The sequence below is a fragment of the Manis javanica genome, chromosome 11 (assembly GCF_040802235.1).
Source record: "Manis javanica isolate MJ-LG chromosome 11, MJ_LKY, whole genome shotgun sequence".
Classification (NCBI taxonomy): Eukaryota; Metazoa; Chordata; class Mammalia; order Pholidota; family Manidae; genus Manis; species Manis javanica.
In genome coordinates, this window is record NC_133166.1 from 13,920,713 (window position 1) to 13,932,623 (window position 11,911).

The following is an 11,911-nucleotide window of genomic DNA, read 5'->3' on the forward strand; positions in this document are numbered from 1 at the left end:
CATAACAGTGAAAAGTTGAAAGCTTTTCCTCTAAGATCAGGAACAAGATAAGGATGCCCACTGTCACCACTTCTATCTAACACAGTACTAGAGGTCCCAGCCATGTCAATCAGACAACACAAGGAAATAAAAGGCAACCAGATTGGTAAGGAAGAAGTTTAACTGTCTCTGTTTGCAGATGACATGATATTATACATAAAGAAACCTAAAGAATCCACCCCAAAACTACTTTCATCAAAAAAAATTAAATACCTAGGAATAAACCTAACCAAGGAGGTGAAAGACCTATATCCTGAAAACTACAAGACACTCACAAGAGAAATTAAAGAAGACACTAATAAATAGAAATACATCCAGTGCTCATGGTTAGGAAGAATTAATATTGTCAAAATGGTCATCCTGCCTAAAGCAATCTACAGATTCAATGCAATCCCTACCAAAATACCAACATCATTCTTCAATGAACTGGAGCAAATAGTTATAAAATTCATATGGAACTACCAAAGACCCTGAATGGTCAAAGGAATCCTGAGAAGGAAGAATAAAGCTGGGGGATTATGCTCCCCAACTTCAAGCTATACTTCAAAGCCACAGAAATCAAAACAATTTGGTAGTGGTACCAAAACAGACCCATAGATCCTTGGAACAGAATAGACAGCCCAGGTATAAACCCGCACATATGTGGCCAATTAATATATGATAAAGGAGCCACGGGTGTACAATGGAGAAATGACAGTCTCTTCAACAACTGGTGTTGTCAAAACTGGACAGCTACATGTAAGAGAATTAAGCTGTTTTATTGTCTAATTCCATATACAAAAGTAAACAAAATGGATCAAAGACCTGAATGTAAGTCATGAAACCATAAAACTCTTAGAAGAAAGCATAGGCAAAAATTTCTTGAATATAAACATAAGCAACCTTTTCCTGAACACATCTCTTTGGGCAAGGAAACAAAAGCAAAAATAAACAAATGGGACTACATCAAACTAAAAAGCTTCTTTGGAAGAAAGGACACCATCAGCATAGCAAAAAGACATCCTACAATATGGAAGTATATATTACAAAAAGACATATCCTATAAGGGGTTAACATCCAAAATATATAAAGAACTCACATGCCTCTATGCTCAAAAAGTAAATAACCTGATTAAAAAATTGGTAGAGGATCTGAACAGACACTTCTCCAAAGAAGAAATACAAATGGCCCACAGGCACATGAAAAGATGCTCCGCATCACTAATCATCAGGGAAATGCAAATTAAAACCGGAATGAGATATCTCCTCACACCAGTTAGGATGGCCAACGTCCAAAAGACAAGGAACAACAAATGCTGGTAAGAATGCAGAGAAAGGGAAATCCTCCTACACTGTTGGTGGGAATGTGAATTACTTCAACCATTGTGGAAAGCAATATGGAGGTTCCTCAAAAAACCAAAAATAGAAATACCATTTGACTTGGTAGGAATTTACCCCCAAAAAACAAGATCCCTGATTAAAAAAGACATATGCACCCCTATGTTTATTGCATCACTATGTATAATAGCCAAGATATGGAAGTAACCTAAGTGTCCAACAGTAGATGAATGGATAAAGAAGAGGTAGTACGTATACACAATGGAATACTATTCATCCATAAGAAAGAAACAAACCCAACCATTTCAACAACATGGATGGAGCTCGAGGGTATTATGCTAAATGAAATAATCCAGGCAGAGTAGACACGTAGCAAATGATTTCACTCCTTTGTGGAGTATAAGAACAAATCAAAACTGAAGGAATATAAGAGCAGCAGACTCATAGACTCTGAGAAGGGACTAGTGGTTACTAAAGGGAAGGGGTTTGCGAGGGTAGGTGGGGAGCAAGGGAGAAGGAGATTGAGGGGCATTACAATTAGTACACATAATACAGGTAGGTCACGGGGAAGGCACTACAGCATGGGGAAGACAAGTAGTGACTTTATGGCATCTAACTATGCTGATGGACAGTGACTGCAGTGGGGTGTGTGTGGGATACTTGATAATATGGTTGAATATTGTAACCACAATGTTGCTCAAGTGAAACTTTTATAAGATTGTATATCAATGATGCCTAAATTATTAAAAAAGTAGCTTTAATAAAGACTCTGAAACCATATCAATACACTTCTGTGTTCTCTTAAAAATATGTGATTTGGGGTAAGTTTTCTTTCTTCTCTGGACACTCTGTTTCCAAGTAACATTTCACAGTTCCTTCTAAACATTAGGGAGTCCTGCTCTTTGTAGGTTCTCAGGGACCACGTTGAGTAAGTAAAGCCTTTGTTAACATGGTTAATTTAAGAATCATGGGCTACTGAAGTATCAGCTTCCTGAATCACTCTACAATGAAACTCTAAATGTGTGATTTGAGTTTTACTGAACTCTGGATCAACCAAGATACCTTGCTTGAAGGAAGGTAGGTGTAACTAGGTGGCTTTGTGCCCATACTCTGTTACTTTGATTTTGATCAATTCAGGTTCACATTTATTCTTTGGCAAATATTCCTACAGGTGCTATACCCTTGCAGTTTATCACCTAATGTGCAAGTTAGAATTCAACCTCCCTCTAGGTAGAGTAATTTAAAGCAGCTTAGATTAAGAAAATCCTATGAAAGGTATATTTTTATGGCATGTTTTTTGTAATGAAAGACATGACTTTTCAAAGGGCAAATGCTGTACAAAATAATTTGAAAATAAATTATCATCAGAGAAAAATAGAGATCATTTTCTTCTTTAAAGATTTTAACAGTTTGGAGGATACAGCATTTGAATGAATGCCCAATATCATAGAATTGGAAAGATTAATATCCTTAGTGTAAACTGAATCTGAGCCTGTAGTTTTCTGTCTCTGAATTCTATGTGTGCAAGGTTAAGGATAAATTTCTTATGTTTTCAGAGATATGGTATCTCTGAAAGATATAAGATACCTTATATTTACCAAACAGCTTTACTCACATCATCTCATACAATTATTCAGATAGATTTTTCAATAAGCTCTTATAGGATCTGTTCTATATATAAATAGACTGAAAAATATTGGTACTTTGCCCAAGGTCACACAGCTATTAAATGACAGACCTAGTACTCAAGCACCAGCCCACCTGGCCCCAAAGCCTGCGGTTCTTCCATCCTATCACTATTTATACATTTCTTGTACATTATCTCCTGACAGGTGAGGAATTTACTTCCTTTACTTATTTCACAATGTGGCTATTGGGGCTCAGAGATTAAGTAAACACTTTATGGTTACATTTAAAGTTACATAATTCAATGTTGATTAAAATCCATGTCTTTTAGTTTCAAATTTTAGGACATTTCAGTGTAGATTTCCTCCAGATCACTGAAAGGAGTAAGGATTAGTAATTCCACTCATATGTCTGTGGAGACCAGAATGAAGAGTCCTTATTTTAGTTAATACAATTTCTGTAGTATTTCTGTTCAGGTTATTCTAAAATAGTTGTTTCAAGTATTTTTCCATATAAATTATACATTAAAGAAAATGCATTACACTTTAAGAAAAACATGTTTGTGCACCGATCCTCTCCAGAGATTCTGTTTCAGTAGTTGTGGACTGAAGCCCATAAATCTGTGTAGTTAACAAGCAGATGCTGCTGAAATAAGTGGTCTGCAGATGAAACTTTGGGAAGCACAATTATTTGAGTGTTTACTGTACTGTGACAATGATCTCATTCCATAATTTCTATTCACTAGAGTGTCTCATTTGATCAGTCAATTCGTATTCAAAGTCCTACACAATCATGGCAACTAATGAAATTGATAAAATAGCTCCCTTATCTTTATAGATAATGTTATAATGAACAAAAAATCTTGCTTTATTTTTCATTATAAAGTAATTACCTTAGGCTACTTCCCAAGGAGGGGTGTGTGTGGGGGGATTGCTAGAGCAAGAGGCTTGGTGTTTACTCTTAATGATTTTAAGTCACTTTTCAAATTTTGGTTTCTCAGGCAGCTTATGTCAAATTCATTCCAGATTTATCCCACTGAGACTGGTCAGTGGCATCATCTTCATACAAGTAACCTCCTTCTAGGTGTTCATTTTCACAGCCTGTACTTCCACATATGTGGTTGTCTGTAATAGGGCTGCTGGGCCCTGAAATGTTTACTTAATATATAAAATAACTTAAAAAAGGAATGAAAAAAGATCGCAGGTTATAAGTGTCTGTTGTTTTGCCTTAACTGAAAACTCCAAAGACTCATCTTGCTTCTTTGTTTCTTTTTTTCTTGGTAGTTTAATTCTGGAATTAAAATTAGTTAAAGTAAATAGGCAAGTTACAATAGATTCAAATTGAATGTTGTTCATAACACCCAGAAGACCACAACTGGGATATCAGAATTGTTATATTCTTGTTCCTTTACACATCCATCTAATGGATAGTTATTTAATACTCACAATGTTAGGCATCAGACTAGGCAAACAGGACAGAATGGGTCCTTATTTCCTAACATTTTAATGTAATGCAGAAGATTGGCATTAAACAAGTAATTATAAACTATGAAGAGAATATGTGGTACTACGGAGTAACAAGGATGGCATGTACTTCATTAGACGGTCCCAAATATCCTCTCAGATGAGGTGACAGGGGAGCTGATGCCTGAAGAACTAGGGGGGAAATTATGTGGGGTTGCATTTGGCCTGCAGAACGAGTAGCAGAGGCCAAGGAGAAAGGGTCTGTTCCACCTGAAAGAATAAGAGCATTTCCACTTGGTTGAAGGTATTTGAGTGAGTAGTAAGAGAGAATGTTTGGTAGAATGACAGAGTCTAATCAAGAACGGCTGTAAGGGGTTTGGACTTCATCTGAAGGAGAGAGGCAAAGATATATTAAGCTGGAATGTCAACCTGTGCAGATTCACATTTCGAAGAAATTTTTAATGTTGTTCTGTGGAGACAGGGTCTGACAAGATCAGCAGTGGAGCAGGAGACCATTTACCAGGTTGGGGAAGTCAGCCTGGTGAGGTTTGATGGCAGCCTGACCCTTGATGAGAAGCGGGAGGAGTTGGCACTTGTTAGGGGAGTGGAATTGAGAAACCTGGAATTGGTGTTTGAATGAATGTTGTAGGTGAGGAAGGTGGAGATGCAAATTATCTGCTAGGTTTCTGGTATTAATACCTATCTTTAAAGATAGGTATCAATTTGAGCTTCATTGTTCCTACTTTAGAAAGACAAGAGAAGTGAAGCCACTCTTTTTTTCTGTCCTCCCACCTTCTACCTCTGAAGGCAAGCAAGGTTTGGAACCTTGTAGATAATTTTCTAATATCTTCTTCTGGAAAGAATAAAAGTATGAGAGGAGGAGCTCTGAAACTTAGATAATAGGGAAGCTTAATTTCCTAAGAAAATAGCTTCTCTTAGAGGGGGAAGAGAATACGTGCTAGATGAGTAAGGGCACCATTCAGTCAGCTTCGTGTCCCATAGGAACTTAGATAGAGTGGACTATGGATATCATGATTGTTATGACAACAGGGATGAATGGTTATGAATCCAGAGCAATGAACAGATACGTGAGAATAGAAAATAAAATTTTCACAAGTGATTTTGATACATGTTGAACCATTTTATTCAAGGATTATATAAGCTTCTTGATTCCTCAGGGATTCTAGGATTGCGTGGGGGGTGTGTGTGTAATCCAGAGCAGTATCTATGACTAAACATTTAAAAAAAAAATAATCACAGAGGTAGTTTATTTTCCAGAGAATGGCGGACTGCTACCATGTGCGAAGAAAAGTTTACAATAAAACTCCCATTACCTGAATCCTACACAATAGCTTTGCTGCTAAGAGCTACCTTGCAATCACTTTGAAAATATTTAACTTTTTTTTTTTGAGAGGGTATCTCTCATATTTATTGATCAAATGGTTGTTAACAACAATAAAATTCTGTATAGGGGACTCAATTCACAATCATTAATCAACCCCAAGCCTAGTTCTCAACAGTCTCCAATCTTCTGATGCATAACGAACAAGTTCTTACATGGTGAACAAATTCTTACATAGTGAATAAGTTCTTACATGGTGAACAGTACAAGGGCATTCATCACAGAAACTTTCGGTTTTGATCATACATTATGAACTATAAACGATCAGGTCAAATATGAATATTCATTTGATTTTCATACTTGATTTATATGTGAATCCCACATTTCTCCCTTATTATTGTTATTATTATTATTATTTTAATAAAATGCTGAAGTGGTAGGTAGATGCAAGATAAAGGTAGAAAACATAGTTTAGTGTTGTAAGAGAGCAAATGTAGATGATCAGGTGTGTGCCTATAGACTAAGTATTAATCCAAGCTAGACAAGGGCAACAAAACATCTACGGATGCAGAAGATTTCTCTCAAAACAGGGCGGGTGAGGGTCTAAGCCTCACCTCTGTTAATCCCCAATTTCTCACCTGAAGGCCTCCCTGCGACTGTGCCTGTCTTAGATTGTTCCTTCCTTGAGGAATCTTACCCGTCTCTGGCTAACCAGTCATCTTCCGGGGCCATACAGGGAAATGTAAAGTTGGTAAGTGAGAGAGAAGCAATATTATTGGAAAAGGTTAGCTTTTTACTTCTTTGCAGATTTATGCCCTGTGGCTTCTCTGCCCAGCACTTGTCTCGAGGTATCTTTACCACTTGGAAGAATTATGATACTCGGTAATTTCTATATGAGGCACAAATTCTACTTAGGGGTTGTAATTAGGAAGGAAGAACAGAAGCTATAGAGGTAGCAGACGGAAGAAAACATGGGAAGATTGATTATTTCTTTAGACATATCTTCTTGTAGAGTAACATAAGCATGTATAGGTTTTAAACTACTAATTAAATTGCATACACACATTAACATAATAGGAATACGGCTACATAACCAAAGCAGACCTACAATTACCAGCCATCTCCAGTGAAACCAAGAAAACCAGTTAGGCACCCTAGGCATTTGTGAAAACTTATCAATGATATGATGGATATTGTCTAACTGAATTTGAACAGTTTGAGAAAAATCAGACAAATTAAAACAACACATTCCTGGGAACTGTTCACATCCCATATGTTCTTTTAACAGTAGATAGTCTGTAGTCACAAGATTTAGGAGCGCTGCAACTTGCACTTCTCCTAATTCTTGGTTGAGTTCCAACAGTATAGATCCAGTCAAATTTGTTGTTTTACTGTATGCACAGGCCAGCTTAGGTATCTCCTTCTTCATTCCAATGGCAAGTCCAAGAACCGGTGGGATGAATGCAGCTACAACTGCAACAGCGCCAGGATCTTTGTTGAAGTTTTTTGATGATCATCTTCTAGAATGACTCTTCCAGAGAATGTTGATGTTGGAAGTTCTTCTTCATATCGTTTCTTAATTCGTTTTCTGGGTAGCCAAATTAGGCTTTGATCCTCTGTATAAACACAAACAAACCCTTTGCCCACACTTTGATATGACCTTTATATCATTGTGAAGAACTAATTGGAGATCATCACACAGGAACTGCTTTTCTTTTTTTTTTTTTTTTATAAGAGAAAGGAAAATTATCAGAAAAATGTACTTCCATAGCTGATCATCCGACACCCTTTAAATGATCAAAATTAAGGATATTTAAAGCATGCTTTAATCGTTGATTTACAGTTAGTGAATCCCCCTTTTCTTTCCTTTTTTTTGTTATCATTAATCTACAATTACATGAAAAATGTTATGTTTACTAGGCTCTCCTCTATATCAGGTCCCCCCCACAAACCCCCTCACAGTCAAAGTCCATCAGCATAGCAAAATGTTGTATAATCACTACTTGTCTTCTCTGTGTTGTACAGCCCTCCCCTTTCTCCCCCCCATTATGCATGCTAATCATAATACCCCCTTTCTTCTTCTCCCCTCTTATCCCTCCCTACCCACCCATCCTCCCCAGTCCCTTTCCCTTTGGTACCTGTTAGTCCATTCTTGAGTTCTGTGATTCTGCTGCTGTTTTGCTCCTTCAGTTTTTCCTTTGTTCTTATACTCCACAGATGAGTGAAATCATTTGGTATTTCTCTTACTCCACTTGGCTTATTTCACTGAGCATAATACCCTCTAGCTCCATTCATGTTGTTGCAAATGGTAGGATTTTTTTTCTTCTTATGGCTGAGTAATATTCGATTGTGTATATGTACCACATCTTCTTTATTCATTCATTTACTGATGGACACTTAGGTTGCTTCCAATTCTTGGCTATTGTAAATAGTGCTGCGATAAACATAGGGGTGCATCTGTCTTTTTCAAACTTGAGTGCTGCGTTCTTAGGGTAGATTCCTACGAGTGGAATTCCTGGGTCAAATGGTAAGTCTATTTTGAGCATTTTGAGGAACCTGCATACTGCTTTCCACAATGGTTGAACTAATTTACATTCCCACCAGCACTGTAGGAGGGTTCCCCTTTCTCCACAACCTTGCCAACATTTGTTGTTGTTTGTCTTTTGGATGGTAGCCATCCTTACTGGTGTGAGGTGATACCTCATTGTGGTTTTAATTTGCATTTCTCTGATAATCAGCGATGTGGAGCATCTTTTCATGTGTCTGTTGGCCATCTGTATTTCTTTTTTGGAGAAGTGTCTGTTCAGCTCCTCTGCCCATTTTTTAATTGGGTTATTTGTTTTTTGTTTGTTGGTGTGTGTGAGCTCTTTATATATTCTGGACATCAAGCCTTTATCGGATCTGTCATTTTCAAATATATTCTCCCATACTGTAGGGCTCCTTTTTGTTCTATTGATGGTGTTTTTTGCTGTACAGAAGCTTTTCAGCTTAATATAGTCCCACTTGTTCATTTTTGCTGTTGCTTTCCTTGCCTGGGGAGATATGTTCAAGAAGAGGTCACTCATATTTATGTCTAAGAGGTTTTTGCCTATGTTTTTTTCCAAGAGTTTAATGGTTTCATGACTTACATTCAGGTCTTTAATCCATTTTGAGTTTACTTTTGTGTATGGGGTTAGACAATGGTCCAGTTTCATTCTCCTACATGTAGCTGTCCAGTTTTGCCAGCATCATCTGTTGAAGAGACTGTCATTTTGGCATTGTACGTCCATGGCTCCTTTATCAAATATTAATTGACCATATATGTTTGGGTTAATTTCTGGAGTCTCTAATTTGTTCCACTGGTCTGTGGCTCTGTTCTTGTGCCAGTACCAAATTGTCTTGATTACTATGGCTTTGTAGTAGACCTTGAAGTTGGGGAATGAGATCCTCCCTACTTTATTCTTCTTTTTCAGGATTGCTTTGGCTACTCGGGGTCTTTGGTGGTTCCATATGAATTTTTGAATTATTTGTTCCAGTTCGTTGAAGAATGTTGCTGGTAATTTGATAGGGATTGCATCAAACTGTATATTGCTTTGGGAAGGATGGCCATTTTGACGATATTAATTCTTCCTAGCCATGAGCATGGGATGAGTTTCCATTTGTTAGTGTCCCCTTTAATTTCTCTTAAGAGTGACTTGTAGTATTCATGGTATAGGTCTTTCACTTCTTTGGTTAGGTTTATTCCTAGGTATTTTATTCTATTTGATGTATTTGTGAATGGAGTTGTTTTCCTGATTTCTCTTTCTATTGGTTCATTGTTTGTATATAGGAAAGCCACATATTTCTGTGTGTTAATTTTGTATCCTGCAACTTTGCCGTATTCTGATATCAGTTCTAGTAGTTTTGGAGTGGAGTCTTTAGGGTTTTTTATGTACAATATCATGTCATCTACAAATAGTGACAGTTTAACTTCTTCTTTACCAATCTGGATGCCTTGTATTTCTTTGTTTTGTCTGATTGCTGTGGCTAGGACCTCCAGTATTATGTTGAATAACAGTGGGGAGAGTGGGCATCCCTGTCTTGTTCCAGATCTCAGAGGAAAAGCTTTCAGCTTCTTGCTGCTCAGTATAATGTTGGCTGTGGTTTATCATATATGGCCTTTATTATGTTGAGGTACTTGCTCTCTATTCCCATTTTGCTGAGAGTTTTTATCATGAATGGATGTTGAAGTTTGTCAAATGCTTTTTCAGCATCTATGGAGATGATCTGTGGTTTTTGTCTTTCTTTTTGTTGATGTGGTGTATGATGTTGATGAATTTTCGAATGTTGTACCATCCTTGCATCCCTGGGATGAATCCCACTTGGTCATAGTGTATGATCCTTTTGATATATTTTTGAATTCGGTTTGCTAATATTTTATTGAGTATTATTGCATCTACATTCATCAGTGATATTGCGCTGTAATTTCCTTTTTTGGTGCGGTCTTTGCCTTGTTTTGGTATTAGGGTGATGTTGGCTTCATAGAATGAGTTTGGGAGTATTCCCTCCTCTTCTATTTTTTGGAAAACTTTAAGGAGAATGGGTATTATGTCTTCTCTGTGTGTCTGATAAAATTCCGAGCTAAATCCGTCCGGCCTGGGGATTTTGTTCTTGGGTAGTTTTTTGATTACCGTTTCAATTTCTTTGCTCGTAATTGGTTTGTTTAACTTTTGTGTTTCTTCCCTGGCCAGTCTTGGAAGGTTGTATTTTTCTAGGAAGTTGTCCATTTCTTCTAGATTTTCTAGCTTGTTGGCGTATAGATTTTCATAGTAGTCTTTAATAATTTTTTGTATTTCTGTGGAGTCTGTCATGATTTTTCCGGTCTCATTTCTGATTCTGTTGATTTGTGTTGATTCTCTTTTTCTCTTAATAAGTTTGGCTAGAGGCTTATCTATTTTGTTTATTTTCTCAAAGAACCAGCTCTTGGTTCCGTTGATTTTTGCTATTGTTTTATTCTTCTCAATTTTGTTTATTTCTTCTCTGATCTTTATTATGTCCCTCCTTCTGCTGACTTTAGGCCTCATTTGTTCTTCTTTTTTCAGTTTCGATAATTGTGATGTAGACTATTCATTTGGGATTGTTCTTCCTTCTTCAAGTGTGCCTGGATCGCTATATACTTTCCTCTTAGGACTGCTTTCACTGCACCCCACAGAAGTTGGGGCTTTGTGTTGTTGTTGTCATTTGTTTCCATATATTCCTTGATCTCTATTTTAATTTGTTCATTGATCCATTGATTATTTAGGAGCATGTTGTTAAGCCTCCATGTGTTTGTGAGCCTTTTTTTTTCTTTGTAGAATTTATTTCTAGTTTTATACCTTTGTTTTCTGAAAAATTGGTTGGTAGAATTTCAATATTTTGGAATTTACTGAGGCTCTTTTCCTGGGCTAGTATGTGGTTTATTCTGGAGAATGTTCCATGTGCACTTGAGAAGAATATATATCCTGTTGTTTTTGGATGTAGAGTTCTATAGATGTCTATTAGGTCCATCTGTTCTACTGTGTTGTTCAGTGCCTCCATGTCCTTACTTATTTTCTGCCCGGTGGATCTATCCTTTGGGGTGAGTGTTGTGTTGAAGTCTCCTGAAATGAATGCATTGCAGCCTATTTCCCCCTTTAGTTATGTTAGTATTTGTTTCACATATGCTGGTGCTCCTGTGTTTGGTACATATATATTTAGAATGGTTATATCCTCTTATTGGACTGAGCTCTTTATCATTATGTAGTGTCCTTCTTTATCTCTTGTTACTTTCTTTGTTTTGAAGTCTATTTTGTCTGCTATTAGTACTGCAATCCCTGCTTTCTTCTCACTGTTGTTTGCCTGAAATATGTTTTTCCATCCCTTGACTTTTAGTCTGTGCATGTCTTTGGGTTTGAGGTGAGTTTCTTGTAAGCAGCATATAGATGGGTCTTGCTTTTTTATCCATTCTATTACTCTGTGTCTTTTGATTGGTGCATTCAGTCCATTTACATTTAGGGTGAGTATTGAAAGATATGTACTTTTTGCCATTGTAGGCTTTAAATTCATGGTTACCAAAGGTTCAAGGTTAGCCTCTTTAGTATCTTACTGCCTAACTTAGCTCACTTATTTAGCTCTTATATACACTGTCT